This window comes from Euprymna scolopes, chromosome 16, assembly GCF_053919585.1.
Source record: "Euprymna scolopes isolate OS-2025 chromosome 16, ASM5391958v1, whole genome shotgun sequence".
Lineage (NCBI taxonomy): Eukaryota > Metazoa > Mollusca > Cephalopoda > Sepiida > Sepiolidae > Euprymna > Euprymna scolopes.
The window spans coordinates 35,256,335-35,282,459 of NC_136497.1; the positions used below are offsets into that span (position 1 = coordinate 35,256,335).

At 33.3% G+C, this 26,125-nt stretch overlaps 1 pseudogene; it reads left to right on the plus strand.

The window, feature by feature from the left end:
* Positions 1-8,879: 8,879 nt before the first annotated feature.
* On the plus strand, positions 8,880-8,984 carry LOC145296465 (U2 spliceosomal RNA; annotated as a pseudogene).
* Positions 8,985-26,125: the final 17,141 nt, after the last annotated feature.

Consider the following 26,125-nt stretch of genomic DNA (forward strand, 5'->3'; position numbering starts at 1 on the left):
ATTACTGTACAATCAATAATCCTTATTCTCGAGTGACCTCCGTGCCTTGATAAGTTGTGACTGTTATGGAAAAAAAGAGATCAATAATTTTAGTAAATATTTCGATATTTTTCATCCGAAACGGTACCGATCTTGGGGAAATCCGTCCTTTCTTCCGAAAGTTTAATGCAAACATACGAACATACATATTACAAATATAGATACATACATGCATATACATTTAAAAATACAGATGAGATTTATATTATAGATAAATTTAATTAAATTTTTTCTGTAAATTAAGCATAGAACAATTTATTGGTCATTCATTTTTTCACATAATATTTTTGAAAATGTATTTAGATTTTTTAAGATGAAATCGGTTTCTGAATTTAGTGATGAAATTCGTAAGTTTTTACATTTTTAAATAAACTTCGTTAAAAAAAATGAAGTATATTTTTCTTTAAAAAATGTTTTGTTAACTTTTTGTTAAATTTTTCACCTTCTTGTTTTTTTTTTAAGAATAAAGGCTCGAAAGTAATTTTTACAGACAGTAATGGTCTTTAAAAGTCGCTGCTCAAAAATATTAATTTCACGTTCGGTCCTAGCTGATCGTGTTCAACTTTTGCGGCCCTCATGAAGATACAAATTCACTCCTATAGCCCTGAGAAAACTCTGAGTTTGACATGCCTGCTTCACACCCCCCCACACACATACACACACACCCCACACACACACATACACACACGCACATATGTGTGCATATATATAGTAGTAAGCTATAAAATATATATGTCAATTAAGTACACAAAATATTCCGCGTTTCATCCACGCAAGGATTAATCAGGCTTATGCGAGGAGTTGTGGTAGGCTCTCGTTTTTATATACGCATATCCTATTGAGTTTTTAGTTAGCCAATCAGCTTTCTAGTTTCTACAGAACCTTATCTAATCAGCCTATGAGCAGACACTTACAGGGCAAAACCAAGTTGATCTCCGGTTCACCCCTTCCTTAGTGGGTGCTATTTTAGCGGGGAGCGTAGATATCTAGCGTTCTGACCTATTTTAAACTAGGTTAAATATGTTTTATGTTGCATATATACATATGTAAATATATATATATATATGTAATAATTTATGTATATGCATGTTTACGTTATTCATTCTTTTCTTTTGTTATTGCTAATTTTAATGTTATTTTAAGATTTATATCGCTATCCTAGAGTATAGTTTATTCTGTGAACACATTTGCTCGCTATTTCTCTCCTACAGTTTAATAGATCTTGGAGTTCTTTAAAGTACAGGATAGCAAATGTTCATGAAGGCAACATCTACATGGACTGTCTAGAAGTCTACATGTGTTTGCTTTTCTTACGATTGTCCATATGACTGCCGGCGAACATCGGCTTTATTTTAGTTCCCAGTATTTGTTTGCTATAGATGTTTTCATTCGGTGTTTTTTTCTTATTTTTGAATGTACTTTTGTGTTCTTAATATCAAGTTTCGAAATCAAAGGAAGTCATACGTACGTAATATTTCTTCTTATTCGGGTTTTCTTTCAGAATTATTGTGGCCTGGTAAACTATGCTTTTGGTTATAAATTTATTTTGAAGTGGGCAAAGTGTGCTGGATCTGCGGTTGCATTTATCTTGTTCGTTATTAGTAATTTTATTTTTATTTCGGATATGGTTGTCGTTTTCTGGAGTTGGTTTATTATTATTCTTCTTATTATTTTTTTTTCAACTATTTATATATGTGTCCTTTGTGTTCATTTTATTTTTGTCATAGTGTCCACTTTTTTGTTGTTTATTTTGTTGTGGTGTTCATTGGTTTTATTTAATATTTTGTTATTATGGGCTCTAATTATTATTTCTAAATTTCCGAAGCAGCTGTATGATAACTTTCGGTTATTTTTATTGAAAATATTGTGTAAGAGATTGGTTACAAAGAAGTGCGTTGCGAGGAGATCTGGAAATTTCTTGAGAAGTGTTATTTTTAACATTTGAATACATGTCGACGTATATTTCATTTTTCTTCTGTGTTCTTTTTTATAATAGGTATTGTTTTTTATGGCTTATATTTGATAATACTATTTTGTATCCCCCATTTTTTATTGCTGTTGCGTAGCTATTGATTGACCTGTTAAATACATTTTCGTCGCTTAAGTTATTGCTGAGTGTGCTAACGATGTAGTTAGAAATCTGTTTTATAACTGATTGTGGGTCATTAGACTTGGGATTTAGGTATATTGAGTGTGTGTTATCTTTTAAGTAGGGTTGATATGTGTTTTATCTAAATTCAACGTGATTTATATATATATATATATATATATATGTATATATATATAATAACGTGATATATACATATATATATATAAATAAAATAACGTGATATATATATATATATATATATATATATATATATATATATATATATATATATATATATATATATATAATCATATAGTGTGGGACGGATAAATAGTCGCGCCATTTCCGTTTGATGAATACCAGTTGTCTTTGTGTATTTCCAGTTAACAAAGTGTGTACACATTTCAACGGAAATAGAAGTGTATGTGATGTCTGCAAGAGACACAATCTACAAGGAGCTAGATCGGAGATATGCGGTTGTACAATTACTGCTCTCTACTGATCCAATTCATGTCAACAGGACCATTGCCAGTACTTCTAAAATTAAAATCCGGACAGTTCACCACTTGAGGACATAGCTCAACGAATTTTCCATCCACAGTTATTGTTTTTGCTGTGGTTTCACGTGAAGTTCAAATCATGCCACCCCATATTTTCGAAGTAAAATGGAAAGTCAACACCAAAGTGTACCTTCATGTTTTGAAGAGCATGGTGATCCACTGGCGTAATCAGGTGGCCGCTGGCAAATCATGAATCTGGTAGAAAGATTCGGCGACGGCTGACAAGTCCAAAGAGGCTTTGCTTCAGAAGGATTGCTACGACATTTTACCCTTCTCTTATTCGCCCTCCGCCTTCCCTGATTCATACAGGTTGGCTTTACGTGCAGGACACCAATAATATGACCTTCCACAATACAAACGCCAGACGGATCGTCGACATCCGTTGAGTATTCGACGAGCTCCCGCCAGCATTTGTAGAATGCTCCCTGTTCTGGACTTGTATGGAGGCAGTGATTTAGGCTGAAGCGGCTACATTGAATAGATGTAAGCTATACTACATAATTAAGTACCTGAATTGATTTTAAATGTTTTAAAATACAGCTATAATGATGTTTTCTTTAGTGAGACGATTTTATCGTTTCCTCCTCCATATATTTAATAGCATGAGTGTATAGAGGTGTGTGCCGAACAAAACAAAAAAAGTGGTAGTAGGCAAACAGGCTCGAACCCATACCGCGAGTGAGGACAAGAACGTGAAAAAAAGGAAAGTGAATAAAATGAGTTTATAATTAATTTTGCCCGGTGGCAGGATATTGGCACAACGACGACATAAAAAATACAAAAACAGAGAGAGAGAGAGAGGTGGGATCAAACCCGAAAACGCACAGTAAATTTATGTTCCTGGCTAACCATTCGGCCAAACACGATAGTCAGTCAATACGTTGTAATTAACGTAAGAATCACAGCACTTGCAACGCATGCGCAGAAATGGACGTTGCTTTTAAACCTTTTTGTCAATTGTTTCGTAAATATACATGCGTGAAAGTTTAACATGACAAAAAAAAGCTTAAAGCAATTGTCAAAACGGCTTAATGGTGATCGCACTTGAGTCTTTCGGTTTCCGTTTCAATCTAAGCTCGCGTACTTGTTTCGTGATTACTTATAAGAAGTGCCGTGTTTGGTACAAAATAATATTCGCATGCACCTGCTTTAGTTTTTGCGTACTAGTACATATATATATATATATATATATATATGTATATGTATAAAAAAGAGTTCATTATATGAATTCAAATTTGTACTGCTCAAAATATATAAACTAACTTTGCTTCAATAACATGTGAAAATCGCTCACCAGTTCCCTCCTTGAACTGAATACTAAAAATACAAAATTTTAGGTTACGCTGACGCATGAGATATCGATTTTTAATAAGTAAATATATATACTACTAAAATAGATTTGCACTTTGTGCGCTATTAAGTCATTCAAGTTTGAATTAATATTCCCATATCAAGACTGTGTATTTATTTATAATGAATTATCAATCTATCTATTTCCATATATATATACAACCGAGAATTAACGACCTTATGTCGCATTTTTGCAAGCAAGAGATAATACATTTTGATGAAATCAAAATGCAAGTAAAACAATTATGATTATTTTATAATTAGATATTTTTAATGAAAATACTAAATCCTTTCTACTACTATAGTGTTATATTCTGATGCTTTGCTGTATTGAATCGTTTGTCTAAATTTGTTCTTACATTATATACATGGTCCTACTTTTTAAAAATTGTGCACAAGTAATACACTTTTATGCCACTGGACTTATCTTATTTATAAAGTGTATCTCTTCTACTATTGATTTCATATTCTCAATTACAACAGAATAGTACCGTATAATTCAGTTGCCGTTGCACCTGAATCATATGTTGAATAATTTATGATCCAATGCTCCCAGAATTAATTTATTCTTTTTATTAGAGAATTATGACTGATTAATGTCCTTCTAATAATGTAATTAATCAGTAACGCTATTTGGGGCGGGGGAGCAGTACTGCAGGCTCATCATGATAGAATACCCTTATATATTCGCGCTTCATTTGCACACAAATGAATACAAATTTATAAACCCTTCACTCCTATACCATGGTCCATAATGCAAATATGTTTTTAATGGAATATTGCTGCTAGGTTATATTAATGATCGGTGGTAGGCACTTTCACCCACACATATATTTATATAAATTTGGAAAATGTATCAATAATTTCATGATAATATACTAGTATATTGTATTGCTTATGGATATTCATATTTAATATTGACATTGCTCCAAACTTTAATGAAATGCGCAAAAAAGTGTACTCACGACAAGGAAATAATGTAAATGCCTGCCTTTATAGTGGAGTGGAAAATCATTAATGCATTTTATAAACCTTGTTGTGACTAGTGATATTTTCATATCAAAATATTGTTTATTAATTCTTGGAAATCAAACCAATTGGCTGTTATTTATTCCTCACTGACTTATATTTTGATGAAGAATAATTGAATTTATGTGTGCTTTATCCATATTTATCACAGTACGTAGTCTTATTCGGCGCAATTAATTTCATGTGGGATTAATGAATCTGCTATTAAGTTGAGTATATATATATATATATATATATATTTTCTGGATCTATTTGAGACATTGAATACTGATTTATTCCATTTTTCAATTTATTATACGCATTATACACGTAAACTCATACCTACACACACACATACGTGTGTGTGAAAGAGAGAAAGAGCGTGTGTGTAAGTCTGAGTGCTTCATAGAATAGGTTTTTCAATGTACAATTCTAAAACTGTTTATCAAATTTGAAAGTACTCGAATACAATACAAATTACATAAGTAAGATAAATAAAACAATAGTAGAAAAAAGAAAAACTAATTTTCTAATAACAATCACCATACTTATAATATATATCAGATATATTAAAATGGCTGCAGAACTTACCCGTCTGTACCAGATAACCGTATAATTACAACAGCAGATTCCACATAACAATTCTCTATATCGAGGTTATACACCCCTATCTTTTGTGCAGTTCGAACACTATTTACACATGTTCAGTGGTGATAGTTAAATGATACATTCCATCCTACAAGCAACGCCATCACAATCGCAACATCTCTAGAAAAAGGAATCCCTATATTTGCCTCTAAATATTTAGTACTTCAAGTGTTTACAGTTGTCCCCGGAGAGGAATTATTCATGCTCTACACGATCTTTTATTACACCAAACGTAACATATATCGAACATAATCTTTCAAATTTGGGATCCACAAATAAAAAATGATCCCTGGTCAACGGCCGTCTATTCTGATTTGCTGAGCTCCGAAAATTCTCACAACCCAGAATGCATCTCTCCGGTATATAAAAGAACGCTTAGTAACATTAAAATATGGCGTCACTATAAGACATATTATTGTGCCTGACGTCATGCTGATTTATTGCTTATCTCGTTTCAGGCATGTAAGATTGTAAAGTATATAAAATAGAAAATCATTAGATGAAAGTTAAATATCCCGTTTTCTTACTTCGTAATACATAGTTTAAAACAAGCTATTCATGATTTGTAGTCGTTAAACGTGCGACCACAAAATAGGATCGTATATTTGTAAAATACATGAACACAATAAGTTTCTTGAATGATTTTTACAATTAAACACACTACGCCTACGTGTTTTTTATTTATTTTCTATTTTTCATAGGATTTGATGATACTCTATAAGTTTTCTGGTATTATGATACAGAATAGTTCTTGTAAAATTGTCGCCACCAAACCGCCATGTTTTGTTACGACCAGCCAAACAAGGTATGTGTGCGTGTTCTTTAACTTATCGCAATGCTATTTGTAGCGTCAGTTTTATTGTTATTCGTTTACAGATAACCAGTCAACCTATAGATATTTCCAAATAAGGATAGAATTGTACAGTCGGTGTGAAACAACCAATTTTACTTTTTTTCCGAACGGTGAGCATTACCTTTATCTATATAGAGAATACCGTTATATTGAAGATATTTCTTCTTGAGTAAACTGGAGAGGTTAGCTCCTAAATATTTGCATTTTTATTAGTATGCGAATAAATAAAAATACAAAAGTTTTATATGGCTACATTAAACATGCTAACTCGTGACAAAATTGAAGAAAGTATCTCCCAAACAGTTGAGTTGTTAGAAATAATATTGCAACGAAAAAACAAATACTGAAGTGTTTTGAACGAAACAAAACGAATTTATTTTTTACCAAAAATATTATTTCCGCAACATATTTCCTTTTATAGCATTCCGTTTTTTTTTTTCGGAAAAAAATCATAATATTAAAGAGTGTATTATTTGAAAGTTAAACACTTAATTCTATAAATATATATGAACGGTGTCGGTACCCCGCCATAGTACATTCATTTTCGCCACAGGCGCCATTGCCCGATATTTTAATTGGCCTAATTGGTTTACCCAAACAATAGTAGGTTTTTTTACGTTTAAGTGGCAGGCATTATTCTAGCGCACAACGCTGGTACACTTGTCCTGTTAGTAATTAATAAATATAAAATATTGGATTATTTTTTATTGCCTAGTATAAATTAAAGATATCGTTTACCACGCCACGATATTTGGCAACGAAAATACAATCACTAAATATATTACGCAGAAGATTATCCATGAAATGTAAAACCGGGTACATTTATAAAGAAAACTCTGCTTCATAACATCTCTAGCGATTGATTAACAGACGCTCCCAGAATACTGAATGTGTTCAATACATATAATACAAATATTACGAGGAAACTGTGCATGCACATTTTTCTTTGGATTTTGACAGAGTATTTCGCCTATAATCAAACGGCAGATATACTTGTATTCCTTGAAGCTGACAACTGCAAATCTGATATGCTACTCGGTATTCTCCATTATATAAAAGAATCCAACGCCCGCAATTTACCTACTATATAATCACATCTGTTAATCCAATTGAATACAATACTATATTACAGTCGAGGAAACATCTTCATTAATACTTAAATTTCGTTAATAAATATAAGTTGATTCTACTTTATTGATTTAATTTCATTTATTCACCTCCTAATAAAAGTTCTGATTATTTAATCGACAACATAGTCATCTCATTTTTTTTATTTTACATAGGAGTAAAACCTTGTAAGTAATGAGTCCTTCATAAAGTGAGTTGCCAGGATAGTGGATTCTATTTAAAAAAATATATGAAGATATGGCATTGCCAAATTATGTATTGTGGAGAGATTTCTATTGGCACTGGCAGAAATATTATTGCTATAAAACGTTATTAATAAGAGCATGCAAAGCGAGTCACATATGTACAAGGAAACAAACGCAATTAAAAATAGTGCACGGAGAAGAAAACCTCGCAAGAGAGAAGAGTCGCAAAGGGGGCAAGGCAAAATGGCGAGTATAACAAGGTTACTCGATAAAATCACTTGGTAAGAATTCGCAACAATATGTTAATGTGTTGCTGTGAGCACAATCGACCGCAAGATCCGTCGTGTTAAAACGAAGCTAGCGTCCCCTGCGATGCCCAGTTAACAATTCGGGATGATCAATATTGAGGCAATAAAGGTTTCGATCTTTTGATATTCAATGACCTCTGAGGGTTCGTGTCGAAGTGAATGAAGTTCAAAGAGTGTAACAGGATAGAAGGAACGACCAAGTAACGCTTATTCTCCTCTCTTATATCTCTAGTTCCTTTGGTGTCTCTCTTCCTATCGATCATTTTTTCTCTAAATCGATATCTTACATCTAGTTTGAAATTATTTAGTTTTTCCATTTTGCAAGAATATTGGTGATGCGTGCACAACTCGCTATTAGACTTTTCTCCCATCGGGTCTTGAGATAATGTGTCACAATCTAGTTATTATGTTAGCGTTTTGTCCATTGGTATCGAAGCATTGGCTTGGAATGTAATGTTGTCATTGTAGAGCTCTAATACAGATACTTCCGTCTCTGTGTTTATATATCCACATTCTTACTTAAAAGTACACACATAAATACAAACGTGCGCATATATATATATATATATATATATATATATATATATATATATATATATATATATATATATATATATATCGGTCGGTCGGTCTGTCCGTAACACTTTTTTCTTGACCTTTTTGGTTAAGGTTAAAGATCTGTTGTTAATACATGCTGTTCTTAGCTTTTTAAGTGTTTCTTGGCCTTTTGGCCAAGATCAAAGTGTAGTAAATGTTCTTACTACATGTTGTACTTATGTTTGTAACATTGTGATATAATGTGGGGGATCACTTTTCTGTGTTAATTTAATGTAAAATGGTCACCCGCTTTAAAACTAGTCAGTCTCAAGGCCATTCAGGTAATTCTCCAGATCATTCGAATTGTTTTGAAAGATTCCAGTTTTTTTCTAAGCATTCAAGTCATTCTTAACGTCATTCAAATCATCCTTAGGTTCATTAACGTCACTCTAAGTAATTTAATTTTACTTTTATTTCAGTCATTTCAGCCCATTTTTCGGTCATTTTCGTTTATCTTTAAGAATTTCATGTCAATCCTACATTTACGCATTCATTCATTGCACGAGAGCACGCGACTAATTGTTATCGGCCTTGTTATTGAAAATCGAACTATATATGTGTGGGTATTTGAAAGAGTTTTGTACAATGTTGAAGAATTCTTTAGGTAAATTAGTTTTGACATTTACGCTAAATGAGGATTAAACCAAATATTTGTTCTTTCTCCTGGTGCGACTGGGTAAGTTAGAAGTATTACGATTAGTATTTTGGTTTGGGTTATATATGTAGACTGGTTCATAGCAAGTGATAGTGGCAGCTCTTGTTTTTTGAACTGGTTTCTTGAGAGTCATTATGTGTGTGATTACAGATTTAAGTCGGCCAGCAGGAGGAGCATAATGGTTGTATTTAGTATTTTCATTGTGTCCTGAGTTTATTAAGGTATCATTTAAGAAAGTAGCATTTTGATTAAAAGTTTTTTTTTTTTATCGGCAGAAAGTAGAAATTTTCAAGAGACAGATGGTACTATAGATTATATAATTGAATTGGGGTGCTTAGAAGATGTATGGACATATAAAAGCGTAATGTTGGGTTTGTGATAGGAGCAATAAGTATCGGTGTTAGGATTTAGTGTAATGTCTAGAAAAATTAATTTTCTTTTGTTCGGTTCGATAATTATAGAAAAGCCAAAGTTATTAAAGAAGTTATGCAATTTTTTTAATTGTTTTCTTGTACTCTCTTGGCATGGCTGTCGTAGTGAAAAGGGTATGGTCTCTATAAAGGCTTCCTTGAATATTTATAAAGTGGTATGCAAGTTCTTTTCAGTAAGAAGAGACCAACTAAATCCGTAACTTCTGCAGAGTCAGAAGGGCCCAGCAAGATGTCAAAAATATTAAGGGTGTCCTTTCTAGTCCAAAACTTATTGTTAAGTTGTATAAGGGACTTTCTTCGCTTGGAGAATTAATTTAATTTCTTAATTAGTTAAGTCATAATTTCTTTTACCAAAGATTAGAGCTTTATTTAAAAGGATCAGAGAAATTGATTGATAATTATTTTGGATATCAAAGGTTTTGAAGTTAAAGAGGTGTTTATTTGTAAGGGAGACAAATCTTTAATAAGAGTGATGATTCTATCTAAGATATTTCTGCTCAGAGCACCTAAGTCAGATTTAGATGGGCAGATTAATCTGATGGAGGGGGTTGTCATAAAAATTAGGTTTATGATCCACAAATCTAGGTGTATCTGGAGGAGAGATTATTTAAGTGAAGTTGTGAATGTCCATAGAAATCCGTAAAACTTTAGCCTCAGAATAAATAGAATGTAAAATCCTACGAGAGAGTATTTCATAAGATTTATTAAGTTCATTATACAACAGTCTTTTATATGTAGGATAGCCAAGTGTATAGTAATTTTTAGTCTTATCAACATGGACGAATATATGTTTATTCTTTTTAATTTTCTCGGCAAAATTATTTATTTTTCGAGTAACCGGATTATAATGGTGTTTTGTTTCTTATATTTAATTTTTTGACTTAATTTAACATGGAATTCTCAAACTCCTCAAACTAAAGGTTGTATTTTGGGGGTTTTAATCAGTAAAATTTTTCAGCAAATCTTTCAATTTTCTTTGTTCTCTATGAGAGTTAATAGGGAGTTAATTTGTTAAGATTTCTGGGTGAGGTTGATCTTCAGAGGAAGTAGGTGTTCTAAGTTAATTGTTGATGCTTAATTCATGGTAATACGCCTTCCACCTTATATTTCTAGGAAATGTTCAAAGCTAGGACAAATTTGTGAATATATTATTGTTGGGTAGAAATAGGGATATTTTTGGCAGACAGATGAATGTTTTCCTTTTCAAACATATCTGGAGAGCATAAAAAGCTCAAGCAGGCAAGAGTTTGTTAATAAAATAAGAATTACATTTAAGTTTACAAAATGATCCAAGATGGCAAAACTAAAGTAAATTATAGATATGTAGGGAGGGGATGGCCTTCTGTATGATAGACGAACCCGTCCCTATGTGTAATGTTTTGTTTTTAATGGTAGAGGAATTGAAAAGGCAAAAGGTCGCATAATGATGACGAAAATATACCGTTATATATTATCGAAAGAAATGCAATATATTTACATAAATATACATGAAGAAGCGATAGAAAGAATAAGAGTTTGTTAGAATAAGAGTTCGTTAGAATAAGAGTTCGTAACTTGCGCTTGGTAGCTGCGAAAGGCTGACTGGCTAGTAAGTGGGGTTGTGGTGGTCCATGTCCACCTAACCGATGTTTATGACAGCTTGACTGCTTGAGGGTCGCGCGCGAAAGAGAAAGAAATAGGGAAAAAGAAGTGACGTAGCAAGGTCGTTCTTCTGAGTTATAGGACGACAATCGAGTTGGGCTGGGAGTTTTCAACTCAAACAATACTTCCTTCCAAGTTAGCTAGACGCTAGAGAAAAGAAAATATAACTGGAGAAAAACATGTCTATATATGTGTGCGTGTGTGTGAGTGTGCCCACTGTATAGAGAACGAGAGTGATTTTTTTTTATTTATTAATCAAGGTGAAAAAATACAGTTGCGACGTTAAAGGATATGATGAAAACTTGTACAACTGTAGAATAGTCACAGGAATGACGTTATGAGTTTTGGAGTGTGAGTGTTGCGCTCATAGACTGTATTGCCTGTAGTCTATGAAGCGTGCGCAAGGGTCAGCACGGTAGGTTGAAGTTGGTTCGCGTTGGTCTCGAATGCGTCGACTACACGCTTACGGTAACAAGTGGGTCTGCGAGGGAATCGGTCCGTCCATAGAGAGTTGTTTCAACGTTATTCAGGTGCTCGACGTACGCAGTGGGTCGGTACGGTCTGGGCGTCCAGGGATGAGTGTATCAGTATGCATGATGCAGCTTACTCTTGTTAGCTGGAGAACTTCAATGGGGTGAGATGAGGTGGATCGTTGTGAAATCCAGACGTGTACAGTGTTTAGTGAACATATTTGAGTTGGTTGCCGCGTTTAGAAAAGGTTGATATCCTGTAAGGTGTTGCTGGAAAGGGTAGATATGCTGTTAAGAGGCGTGTTGCGCCGTCACGTTTTTCTGAAGATGCTTGGTGTCACCTTTTGCCTTTCCATAATTGTTTGAAACTGGAGTTGAAATACCGTGAGAGTTGCTATTTGAGTTTTGCGGTGGGCTTGATGCAACTGGTTCTCTATGATGAAATTGAAAGCTGAAATATTTTTTTATTCGCATATGGCAAAAAAAAATTTTTAGATAAAATGAAGAAAGTTTAAAGTTATGGTGTATACCTGAAACGCGTGTGTGACGGAATGTTTTGAGGCTTCGTTGTCCACAGCAAAATCCATATATAAAACGTGTGCGTGATGGAATGTTTGTTGGATTTCATCATCCACAGCAAAATTCATACATAATTTTGGCGTTGAAAGTACGTGGAAAACACGTGGATATAAAGTATTAAACATTTTGAAGTTGTTACGATTCTCGTTCAAATAAGGAAGTAATTTTCGTTCGTTGTAGCAGTGGATGCGTGTCGCTGGAGTTACGTCTGTGCTATAGTGTGACGTTCGTTCATTGCAGGAGCTCGTTCCACATATGTGTAATCACATCTTGTTCAACGAAGTGTTTCTCGACTGAGGTAAACAAGAACTGGTAATCGGAAAAATAGTTTAATTGAACAAACTGGTTATTAAGAATGAATGAGACAGGAAAATTTGACCTTTCAGGTTCTCGAGGTGAGATTGTGGTTCGTTTATGACGAAGAACAGACCAAGGAAAGTTTGAGTTAAATGACGAAAAAAGAACGTATAAGTATTTTTCAGAGTGCACGTTGTATTCATGACTTAATAAAAATTATTTTCCTGTTTGGGTTGTAACGGAAATGTGCATCGTTTGCAAAAAAATCGAACTGTTCGTGAAGATAGTAGTCTGTTGATATCGCCGATTTTTTAACAGACATCGTTGTTGAAAGATACGCTTCGGTATAAAAAATGTGAATAACAGACTAAAATGTCTATATTTGTTCAATGTACGTAATTATAGATAAAACGTATTGTTCTTGTGATTATTATAATATTTAGGCTACGACGGAAATGTTTTTTTGAGTTTTTTCTTTCGAGGGTGCTTTGTTTTAGTTGGTTACGTGTAGTAAAATCAAAATGGCGGCGAGAGATAATTGATGCACGTGTGTTTAAACGTAACATGAAAATGCGACAAAAAAGTGTGTTTTCTCCTTTTGTTTAGAATTGCTTTTTTTCTTTCTTTTTTCTTTCGTTTTGGGTATATTTCGCTGATTATCTAACGATATAGGCATGTTTCATTTGCGACGGTGAGAAGGTTTAAAAATGTGCTTTGGAACGAAGATTGTTCAGCGTTAATAAGAAATGTTCGTTAAATCACGATTTAAAAAAAATATCACGTCGGTGGTCTATCAATCTTGTTGAGAACAGGATGGTCTGCTGTGTGATAGACTAACCTGCCCCTATGTGTAATGGTGGATGATTTTAATGGTAGAGGAATTGAAAAGGCATAAGGTCGCATAATGATGATGAAAACATACCGTTATATATCATCGAAAGAAATACAATTTATGTATACATGAAGAAGCGATAGAAAAATAAGTGTTCATTAAAATAAGAGTTTTTTACTTGTGCTTGGAAGCTGAGAAAGGCTGACTGGCTAGTCAGGGGAGTTGTTGTGGCCCATTGTCATCGGGCCGGTGTTTGTTACATTTTGAATGCTTGAGGGTCGCGCGAGAAAGAGAAAGACGTATTGGAAAAGGAAATGACGTAGCTAGGTCGCTCTTCTGACTTAACGGGCGATACTCGAGTTAGGCTGGGAGTTTTCAACTCCCACCGATATTAAAGAATAAATATTTATAAAGTAATCTAAACCAGATGTAAATGCTCGATAAAACCAAATAGGAGATAGAGCTTATAAGGACGAGTAGTTTATAAAAAATGTTAAAGAAAACTTTGAAAAAGAGGTGAAACCTTATTTAATTTTAAGTGGATAGTCCTTAATCCGCGGAGTTTCGAAGAAATAATTTTCTTCTCATCAGAGGGTAGGATTTAGCAAAATGCGGGATCGAATTTTGCTTGAAAAATATTAAATGAAACTACAAGTAACTTATAGATCTTGCTTGATAACAAAAAGTTAAGCAGAGGGAATGCGGTGAATAAAAAAGTGATTTCACGGGAATGGACAGTCTTGTGAAGGGTAAAATATCCAATGACGGTAAAATCCAAATATTCAGAATCCAAGAAAGTTAGTTAAATTTCCATTCGTACAATAAAATCACAGGGAATCGCGTAAATGGAAGATGATCCAAAGTAATCTAAAAGGTAGAAATCCGTGGAATAATTCACAAATAGGTACAAGGAAAAGGGAGGAGATTCAATATATTATTAAAATAAATACAAAATGTGCGTAAAAATTATACAGCTCGACTGTCGAGGCAAGGCTGAATTACAGAAAATGCATGAAATAGCAGAAAAAGGAAAAGAAATAGGAAGAAAAATTGGTGAATGGTATTTGATTATATTAAAAATAGAACAACCAATGTAAAAATGACCCCGAAAAGATGATGTTACAAGCGCCAAAATGTTAAGCAAAAAAGAGGACAAATTAAATGTACACGTTATTATTTAAGTATTAAATCATCAGCAGAATTTTTGTAGAAAAGCAAATGAAATAAGAAATACAAAATAAATACATACACATGTAAACACAAACATACATATATACATATATGAATACATACAATTACATACATACACACACATATATATACATATATATATATATATATATATAATTATATATACAACAAATACACCCCACCACACACATACATACACGTAAATAGATGAATTAATAAACAAATAAAATTCCGGATAACACAAATATATATGTAAGTAAATAAGTATGTAAGTATGTATGAAGGTATGTATGTAAATTCATATAGTAAAATATAAGTAAACATACATGCAGAATATAAATGTTTAGGTAGATTTATGTATTGGATAGATACGAATATTTCAATGCTAAAACATAAATTACTTTATAAATATTAATTCTTTAATATGTATTATTTACTTTAGTTTTGCCATCTTGGATCATTTTGGTAAACTTAACTGTAATTCTTATTTTATATATACATATATATATATATATGTATATGTGCATATATATATTATACATACATATATATGTATATATATATATATAGTGATTTAATTTTTATAAAAATAATATATATATATATATATAGTGATTTAATTTTTATACAAAATAATTTTAGCGAAATTTTTACCGTGAATAATATAATTAGACTTAGTTACTAATATTCTTCACCATATTATAAGAGTAATTTGTATATATATAATTTTTCACGTTTGTTCGTATATATGTCGGTACTTTTGTATTATATAGAGAAATAGCGCTAAATTTGTAGTTTAGTAATGTCTGTATATATTTATATATCGATTTTAAGTGAAAAAAAACCTTAATTAAATTTATGAATTGCTCTTATATTGGAGTAATAGTTTTAAAAATCCGTATTAACAAAATAAACAAAAACAATTATAATTATAATGGTTGGGGCTAGAAAATTTAATGCAAACTTATAATAAATCTGCTTCAGAATCATACCTTGAAAAACCTAACATTATTTTGTGAATAGGTTATATTTGTTTTGATATAGGTTGTTAGTACCCCTCTTTTCTTTTTAGAATGGTTCAACCCTGTAAAGTTGACTTTAATATAAAGAGATGGTCTTTATTGAAAGTTTCGTGGATGGTTTTTAGCCTGATGAGGTGATTTTCCCTTATAGGGGGTCATTGAAACACGTTTGCTAATGTGTAGCCAATAGCTCTCCAACAATCAATATATTGTTCTGTTTCATGCATTGAGCACTCTTTGGGATGACATATTGTGTTGTTGCTATGAGTTACTGAAAAATTCTACCAACAGTATAATAATAATAATAATAATAATAATAATAATAATATATATATATATATATATATATATATATATATATATATATATAATATCAGATTATTATTACGAAATGTCATTCAACGAGGAAGATAAAATAGTGACCAATACCGAAGAAATGCAGGGTATACTTTTTATTTATTTTTACAAATGCAGTAACATGTTGCTACCCAGTCATATGTTTGCTTTGGTAGTTAAAAATAAGTGTATATATATATATATATATATATATATATATATATATATATATATATATATATATATATACTAGCATGGGGGCTCGGAGTTGGCCGGGTGATGTGAGGTATGTGTTGAGCAACACAAATAAAGTGCTATTAGAAAGGCAGACTCGAATCCTTGCCGCCAAGAATGAAAAGGACGGGGAAAAACGTGACGTATTTGCTGTTATGACAACCTGCAAACCGGAAGTGGCGTAGGTTTAAATTAAGGCTAGTCTATCGAAAGGAGAGGATTACTTTCGAAAATATCGGCGAAAAAAGCGACCCCTCCCTGTAGAAAAGTGCCCAGTTGAGGGTAAAGGCATTAATGTTTTTAGCCAATTATTTGGTCTTTGTCGTCTGAAGGGTCCAGCATCAAAACGATGCTCTCCTTGTTAAAATCCGTCGTCTCTGTTAAAAGTTTTAGGCAGACATGCAAACATACATACATACATATATATATTGATAGCTCAAATTTTCGACCCAAACCGATTAAAAAGCTTGCCCTATCTATGGATACTTTTTTATGTAAAGTTTCAAATTGTTAGACCAGATATTGTTTGAGTAAATTGGTAGAGACTGCAGAGCCCAATTTTGCTTTAACTTTGGCGCCTATTATTACCTCGTACCATCCATTTTTTGGGTTCAAATCAAGTTATAAGGTTAAATGCATTCCAAGGAACTTATATCCAAAATTGCAAATGGTTATACCTAAAATTAGCGGAGGAGTTTGGTAGAGTGCTCGAAGGTCAAGTCGTTGAACTTTAATCCCTTAACAGCCAAATTTTGGACCGAAAACGGATATCAATCATTTTTTCCAAATCTCAGAACCCTGTAAATCAAATTTCACATCTGTAGATTTAAAATTTACAGAGTTATTTCGTAGTGAACTATGCACACACGCCCATGCACACACAGACAGACAGACACGTTCACTTTTATAGATATATACAGATAGATATATATTAGTGTGTGTATGTGTGTATGTACAAATATATAGACATATATAATTAACTCAATACAGAAAGACAATGATGATAGATAACTATACAATTCCAACACGATATTGTTTGTATATATTAATAAGAGGCAGTTTTAGTAATTTAGAACGGCTTTAAATCCTCACAGCACAATCACTTTTCGACAAAATTTAACACAATTATTAGAGTTTATATTGAGAAAAATAATATTAAATTTTCGTTCAGGAAAACAAAAGTTTCTATGAAGTTACTGGTGTTCAAAATTGTAAAAATAAACGTAGGGAGGTGAGCGAGGTTTTTTATGACTGGTTTTTATAGTAACCATGTCACTTCAACGACTACTATTGCTACCAATTCACTGCTCTCGCCAGATGAGAGGTAACAATTAAAGATAGAGAATAAAAGAATGAAAGGGAGATAATTGGGGGAATTTTATTGAAAGTATACGAGTGCCGTGCATTGTTATTCCATATGTGTATGTTATATTTATGGGGGCATAAATATAGGATTGAAATTAAACAAAGAACCAGTGAATTTACTGGAAGCCTAGCAAAATCATGGATTACATTAGAATAATACGAGCATGAAAAATAATATGCTTAAGATTAAACATGGAAAAATAAATGGATAGTTGTATTAACTGGAAAAGAAAAGCGTCAGCATATTCTAATAAAAAAAAATCATAACTTGAAATATTGTAGCATTAAGAATTTTTTTAAAAATTCAATTTAAAATACAACATAATCAATTCCGTATGCTTCAATATTTTAAGTTATAAATTTATTAGGTTTATCTAGAAAATCGTGCCTTTTTTTCTAGTTTTAATTACTAGCCCTTTACTGTTCTATGTTTAAGCTCATCACATTTCATGCTCGCATTTATCTATCTATCTATCTATCTATCTATATATATATATATATATATATATATACATATATAGAAGGATTTATTCATTTATTCTATAAGAGTCTACACGAATGTAGGTGTAGGATAATTTAGAACTATATATATATATATCATTGGTATTTAAATGCTAAATGTTTCTGATCAGAAGAGGAGAGAAGATGCTAAGTCACATAATAGGGAAGCAACGTCTAGTGATAGTTACAAAAGGAGCGAAATAACATATTGAAGTTATTTGGAGAAACTGAACTGATCTTTGTGATTTAGGAAGAGTGCAATTTCATTATATAATGCAATTAGATTAATGGCATATCTGGCATAATTGGGTGCATATGTCCAAACAATATATGTAATTAGAGACTCTGGGATAATATAAGGAACGTTAATTAAAGGAAATATATGTTTAATCATATGTATCAAATTGGTTTTAACTATGAAAAGCTTTGAGATGCAATATAGTGTTTATACTATATCAGTATATTTCCTAGGAGGTTTCTTAAATTATAACAGTGTTTACAAGGCACTATAAATTATGTTAAATGTTTTTGACTCTTCATGCGGGGAAAGATATGTATCTGCTGTCGACCGTAGCAAAATATGTCACAAGGCCGAAAAGTGTCTAGTGCGCAAGCTCCCCTAGAAGAGGGACACAATTTGTATCGGACCCCCGTCGGCAATTTACGGTGAGAGTGCCTTAAACGACAATAAATAAACTTGTCCCACCCGAAAACCGAGTTGCAAAGTCTGGGAGAGTAGACCTCTGAGGTGTACCTCAGTCCTACAGGTACATGACCGTTTTCCTCTCCCGCACCTGTCCGGCTAATTGTCAAGAACGGATTCTTGACGAGTACTCTACCCTGTCTCCTTGCAGCTGAAGTCGATAGGAGGTCATCAGGAGTAATGGGAGGGTATTTATCTGCTGTCCATCTCAGCAAAATGTGGCACGTTTAAGATTGTGCAAATTCTAAAGCGATATCTAACAATTTAGGAGAAAGAGATCGGTAGAATAAGTCGATTTCAACATTATATGTCTATTGTTATTGAATGTAGGCAATGTATCAAACCAATTCAAACCTTTGCCTAATGACTATGAGATACTTTCGATTAAATCATTGGCAATATTCTATCTAGAATCTTTTTAGGAATGTTGCCTACATCTGAAATATAAGGAGATAGCAGTCTTATTGTGGGGTTAATTTCAAAGTGACGTTTGGGTCCTTCAAAGTAAATCTCGAGCATTTCGGAGTGTAGACATCAATGTTTTTCTACATGTTAACTTGGTAGCAAATGTCCAGGGTAGATGCATTTATGTTATCGGGGTACAACCTAATAGAAATTGAAACCCAATTACAGGAGACAAAACCGGACAAATTTGTCCAAAGCGAAACTGGCATAGGGTTGACGACTTCCCTAGATGAGTTTATAATTAAAGTGTCTCTAAATAAATATCTAAATCTGAGTCCCAACATCGCCATAGCCAAGGACTATGTGCCTTCATTAAAGATAGCTTTCCGCATTGTAGGGATATCTCCAGCGAATACCCTAATTTATCTTATATATGCTTCCGGGTTGCACTTGCTTACACCACTGCATTTATATTTGCCCTTTGTCGTCCCCACAACAGCGAAGTAACTATCTTTAACGTATATCTGAGAAAATTGACAATATACTATCTGCTCATCCTTCGATTAACATTCACATTCGTGGTGACTACAATGCCCACAATGTGGAATGGATGGCCCACTCAAACAAGACAGATGATGAGGGGAGGCCCTGTCATGATTTCGTCATTGCCTATGATCTCACTCAGATTGTCCACGACCACCCCCCGTGTGCCCGATACTACCCGTCATTGTACAAGCCTTCTTAACCTTTTTCTCACAATTTCCCCTGTGCTATGTTCAAATTTCGTTCTATCTCCTCTTGGATCTTCCAACCACTCGGTTTTATCAGTTAAGATTAAAAAAATGTAATAAATATTAAATTTACTTCTCCAGCGTACTGTATATCGATACTCTATAGCTGACTGATAGCTTCCGTACATTTATATCTGATCTACCTCTGCATTCTATGTTTAGATAGGATATGTTTTCTATAGTACCGTACCTGACCGAATGGATACTTGTAGGGATAGATCGACTCATACCATCCAAAATATTCCAACAAAAACCTAACAGCCAGCCATGGGTCTCCCCAGAATGTGCTGTTGTCATCGATCACAGACATAACTTTCTGTCATAGCTACCAAGGTAATAGATGTACTGAGACAAAAGCTGCTTTAAGGACTGCCAGCAACCACTGTAAAAGACTAATAAACAATGCAAGAGCGATATGATCAGTCCATTAAATCCAAAATAGCTAAGCAACGGCTTGGTTCCCACCAGTTTTGGCAAATAGCAAACAGGATCCTGAACAGAAGCGTGAGTTCTCTTCCCATCATCTTTACTGGACTTGAGCTCATCTCGTCAGCATCAGACAAGGCCAAACTATTTGTCAAGAACTTTGTAGCTAATTTTACCTTATGCAACGAAGTATTTCTTCCTGTAATAGAAAACAGGCTATGCAACATAAACACAGCTGTGCATGAGGTCGCCAAGCTAATCAAGAATCTTTATTCCAGTAAAGCAACTGGTCCTGACGGCATTCCAATTATAGTGTTGAAAGAGCTTCAACCAGAACTTGCTTCTATACTTACAAAACTGTTTTAGCGTTGCCTTAAGGAGAAGTGATTTCCACCACCCTGGAAAACCTCATCAGTATGTCCTGTATTTAAGAATTCAGGTGATAAGTCATCTCCCTCTCAGTACAGACCGATAAGTCTCCCCCGTGCATGAGTAAGTTGCTGGAATGCATATTAAATAACTAAGTAGTGCATTACCTCAGCAGAAAACAACACAATTCTTAGTGACATGCAATATGGTTTCCGTTTTGTCAGATTTACAGCAGATGCGCTAGCGGTTATATCTCATAGGATTAGTGAATCTCTTGACAAAGGATTCCTTTCTAGGGCAATTGTTCTTGACATATTAAAGGCCTTCGATAAGTTATGGCATAAGAGCCTACTTCCAAATATTTTCAGCTATGGTATAACTAGGCATGTTTTTCCCAATTATTAAATATTTTCTCTCTGATAGGTTCATAAGAGGAGTGGTTGATGGGCAGAAATAAGAGGCCCACAATATTAATGCTTGAGTGCCCCAGGGGTCCATCCTGAGCCCAAATCTCTTTCTGATCTACACCAATAATCTTCCAAAACACATAATTAAATCATTTGCTGACATCTATGCTGATAACACAACAATCTATGGCAACACAACAAAGGCCGTTAATGACAAAGTTCTCTCTGATTCTCTCTCCTCTGATCTTGAGCGCGTGATACAATGTAGGAAAAGGTGGATGGTTACTTTTAATACATCTAAAACCAATCTCCTAGTTTTACATAATCGACGCTCCGATCCCTACCTGGCATTAATTTAAATGGGTGGCTCCCGTCTTGTTGAGTCCATGTTTTTACAAGCTTTTGGGATTGATCTTTACTCCTAATTTCAAATGGAACACGTACATTAAGTCATTGTTAAGGTCGCTGGAAAAATGGTGGGATTCTTATACCGCTCCAGAAGATATCTCACCGCTGATGTAATTCTCTATCTATATAAAAGCCAAATACGTTCAAGGATGGTGTACTAGTGCCACATCTGGGCTAGAGCTGCTAAAACAGCCGATCCTGCCTTGATACAGTATAAAATAGACTTCCTGACCGTGGGGGATGCCCTTTCTCCTCCCTCCAACCTCTCTCCCACAGAAGAGACGTTTCGAGCCCGTCTATTTCATCGGTATTTCCATGGCAAATGCTCGTGTGAGCTCCAATCTATGGTCCCCTCCCGCGAATCATTCACAAAAAACACCCGTCCAGCTGAAACCACTGTCAATAATTTTCCCCATTCTTTATCTGTGCCTAAATCAACACGTAGATTCCATGAACAAAGCTTCTTTCTTAAAAGAGCACGTTTGTGGAACTTTCATCGTTTGAATGTTTCCCATCTGACTATAACTTGCATGTCTTCAAGTCCAACATAAAAAAATTCCTGATAAACCGGCCCCTTAAGTAAGATTCTTTATCAAATCTCCATAACTAACGATTGTTTTACACGCAACAACCCTTATCCCTTAGTGGCTTCCGGACCTTGATAAGTGGTTACTGCCATGTAAAACAGGCCGTCGTTATTTTCCAGTTTTATACTTTTTATCAGTCCATTCATTCATATATTGTTGCAAGTGCTAAAACTCATCCTATACATGTTCCTAGTTTTACCAGCAGGAACTATTAAGTGTGATTTGTTACGTATTTTGTAATATTTTATTTATTTTATGGATAGCTTGATTCATAAATTCTGATTTCTTTTTAATGTTTAGCGTTTGATATATTTGAACATACCGTGTTTAAAATTGTCTAGTTTTGTAGTGACACGTGTGAATTTCATAGATTTTAATTAATAACATTTGGCGTATATACGAATACAAATATTGGATTAGATGTGCAGTACTATTCCGGCGGATCCACATAAGTTGGTTTTAGGGTTATTGGTGCTTCAACACATTTCTTCGAAGGGTAATGATGAAAAACTTCACAATGGATTTTTTTTTTTATAAAAGCGTAATGAAAACTTATTAAATGTATTTAAAGTTTTCGGATTTTAATCATGTCAAATCACATTTAATTCCTTTTGAAGGATGGATTTTTGCGAGTTCTTATGATGAGTTAAAGGCACATTGCGCTACGAAACTGACACTGTCAAGTATTGTATAAGTCAACTGAATTAAAGGAATAAATTATAAGATGGTCAACATCATGAATTTAGGTATAAAGTTTTTTGTCATTTATTCTTTCTCATTCGCTCCCTCCTCTCTCTCTCGCTCTCTCTCTCTATATATGTATACATACATATATATATATACATATATATATATAAATATATATATACATATATATATATACATATATATATACATATATATATATATATGTATAAATATATATATACATATATATATATATATATACATAAATATATATATTAGAATTTTCATGATTATTTATGTTTTGCCTTTATTCTTTCCATTGCATTCTTTTTTCTATTTTTTCACTCCATGTAATTATACGGTATTTATGTTTTTTTTTGTATTTTCCTTTTTCGTGTGCCCTTCTTCTTCAACTTCTTCTTCTTATTATTAATTCTATAATTGTTGTTGTTTTGCACGGTGTTTTATTGCAACAATTATTTACAATACCTCCTCTTTTTTCCTTCGGAACCTGTACATTTTTTTTATAAAATACCTTTAATTTTTATGTTTTTTTTTCTTCTGATTTCAGCGTCATGAGCATTTTTTTTAGATATGAATATGTATATATATATATATATATATATATATATATATATATAATTTTATTACTAAAATGACCTTGTAACGACTGATATAACCCACTTTCCGGTTCACGACATCCGGTTGCGCATGCGCGCATAAACATTAACGCTTAGACAATTGGACAGAGTTATCCCCCTACACCATGGAACTAATGCGGCCCTTATAACTAGAGGGCGTGATTAAAATCTTTTTTTGCTTCTTCCAATTTTTTAAAAGTCGTCTGCTTACATTCTTGTTACCGATTTTCCAGTAGCTGATTAACCTTACCATATCTTGGCATACTCCTGCATTTTATCTGCACAGGACAAACGGAAATTCGGGTCGGTAAATGCACACGTTCCTATCACATTAAATAGTGTTTTCTCTTTTTGTTTTGTAAACAGCAACTACTTGAATCTATTCGGTCATATATTTTACACATATTCACTCCATTTTTGTTAACAAAGTTAATATTTTAAATTCTTCATAAGTTGTTGAACAAAACTGTAAAAAATCTCGCGGCGTTCTATTGGTTCCAAAATTATGTTTAATTTTCGATTTTGCGCGATTATTAGGAAAAATAGGTAATTTTACACGATTAGGAAATATTTTTTCCCATGTTTGAGTAAACTGTGCGGATGCCATTAATCCGGAAATATGTTTCTATATAATTAGAAAAAGAAATTACAACACTAATATATATATACGTATATATATATATATATATATATATATATATATATATATATATATATATATATATATATATGTGTATGTATATATATATAAAATTAACATAAAAAATAACTAACCTAGATTTGAAACAGGTCAAGGCACTGGATATCCAGGCTAAATAGAACACACATAAAGAATTAGGTAAACCAGAGGGCAATTGGGGCATTGTCCTATAAGTGTATTTACATTGGCTGATAGGAAGTGGGCAGTGGATACTAGAAAGCTGATTGGCTAATTAAAATCTCAATAGAAGTTGCGTATATAAAAACAACAGACAACCACAAAAATCGCGCATAAGCCTGAAGAATCCTAGAGTGGGTGACATGCGGAACATTCAGTGTAGCTTAATCGCCATATATATATATATATATATATATATATATATATATATATATATATATATATATATATATATGGGTTTTCAAATATTTTTGTGTTCGGAAAAAATATTGTGTGTTACTTATTTGCTGCGGTATTTGACCAAGAAGAAATTGGAGTTTTCCCACCCCCACCACCATTGCTGCCGTCCGTATACTGCAGAATTGCCGAAAATAAAATATATCAATAAAAACAAAACATTTTAAGTTAAATAAAAGATGCAATGTTTTCTTACTTATTAAAAGTAACACGTGATTAGAACAAAAGTGTTATATTCCTAAATACTTAGGAAATAAAGACAAACGTGAGTTACACCGAGTGGTATGTGTAATGGGGTTTATTTATAATACAGAAACGTAAGGCTGCTCGCCTAAGGTAAATAGAAGTACATAGTAACAAGTATGGGGAAGAAAGTATGATAATCAACACGTAAGACTATCCGTCTTACTGCGACTGCTTGTCTGCCGCTGTCTGCCCAACAGTCCAATATATATATACAGTTTGTAACCGGTGTATAGCCAGTTATGTTCCTTCACAACACTTCCCCCTGAAGCTGAAATCTTCCTGATTTTAGCTTAAATACCTCTTCCTTTTAGGGTCAGGGCTTAATCTCCTGGTAACTTTTCTCTTTCTTGCGCTTTTCCTTCTGGTCAGCGTTACCCGGGGTAAAGGTTTCTGTCCAGCCCGTATGGTCGGTTCAGGCGAAATATTCATTGTTTGCGGTACACACGCTGGTTTTGGTATATCAAAAATATCGCACAATGTTTCCATTGGTGTCTCTTCCACATTTGGAGACAGTCTGGGACGTATTTGATTTCTGTGTCTTTTGCAGACAAAACTTAATCCTTGGATGGTATAGACCATGCTCCCAATCCTTTTTTTGATAATACCTTCAACCCACTGATTTCGTCCATTTTGAAAATTTTTGAAATATACATTTTCACCTGGGGAGAAGCACTTGGTATTAAGGTTTTCTTTTTTGAAAACTTTCTTTTTCTCTGGTAGCAGCCTATCGAAGACAGATCTTATCTTTCTTGCAAACATTAGCTCAGCCGGGGAAGAATTGACATTATTATTAGGATTTGGTGTCACCCTGTAAATTGCTAAAAATGTTTGAATACATTGTTCGTCTGTGTCCGTAGTAAGATTTTTCTTAAGTGCCCTTTTAAACGTATCTACAAATTTTTCGGCCAACCCATTCGATCGTGGATGGTACACAGGTGTTGTTATATGTAGAATATTTAGTGAGTCACAGAATTCTTTGAATTCATTAGCAGTAAATGCTGTTCCATTATCGCTCACTAAGG